Here is a 970-nt window from a genome sequence, read left to right as displayed (position 1 = left end):
GGAATGAAGGAGGGGAGGGGGAAGGGAGTGAGTGAGGAAGAGGGAATGAAGGAGGGGAGGGGGAGGGCGTGAGTGAGGGAAGAGGGAATGAAGGAGGGGAGGGGGAGGGAGTGATTGAGGGAAGAGGGAATGAAGGAGGGGGGAGGGAATGAAGGAGGGGAGGGGGAGGGAGTGAGTGAGGGGGAGGGAGTGAGTGAGGGAAGAGGGAATGAAGGAGGGGAGGGGGAGGGAGTGAGTGAGGGAAGAGGGAATGAAGGAGGGGAGGTGGGGGAGTGAGTGAGGGAAGAGGGAATGAAGGAGGGGAGGGGGAGGGAGTGAGTGAGGGAAGAGGGAATGAAGGAGGGGAGGGGGAAGTAGTGAGTGAGGGAAGTGGGAAGACGGAATGAAGGAGGGGAGGGAAGGGAGTGAGTGAGGGAAGGGGAATGAAGGAGGGGTAGGGAGGGAGGGAGTGAGGGAAGGGAGGGAGTGAGTGAGGGAAGAGGGAATGAAGGGGAGGGAGGGAGGGAGTGAGTGAGGGAAGGGAAGGAGGGAGTGAGGGGGGAGCAGGGAAGTGGCAAATGAGAGGGTCGGGGGAGGGAAGCGGCCAGTGTGGGGGAGTCTTGGTGCAGGAGAGGCTGCTCCAAAATGGCGACAGTCCAGTCATGAACGCTCCCTCGGCCCCGGCACCAAATGATTCCAACCCCTTGAAAATTGACCCCCTACTTGTACCTAAAAATTTGGTCTCAAAAACTCGACACAGTAATTCCATTTTCTTGCCCTTTCCCCATATTATTTTATATTCCATTTCAAATATATATCCAATTTCTTTTTACAAATGTTATAGTTTCTGCCTTAATAGCTTCTTGCTGTCCTGAAGGCATTGACTCCCTCCTAGGGTTTCATTCCATGGACACTGGCTGTTTTTTGTCACCAGGCCAAGTGTCATGCAAACATGGTGAATATATATTGGCTGGTTATTACCCCATAAGGA

Source organism: Cetorhinus maximus, chromosome 26, assembly GCF_964194155.1.
Source record: "Cetorhinus maximus chromosome 26, sCetMax3.hap1.1, whole genome shotgun sequence".
NCBI lineage: Eukaryota > Metazoa > Chordata > Chondrichthyes > Lamniformes > Cetorhinidae > Cetorhinus > Cetorhinus maximus.
This window is presented reverse-complemented; position numbering follows the sequence as displayed.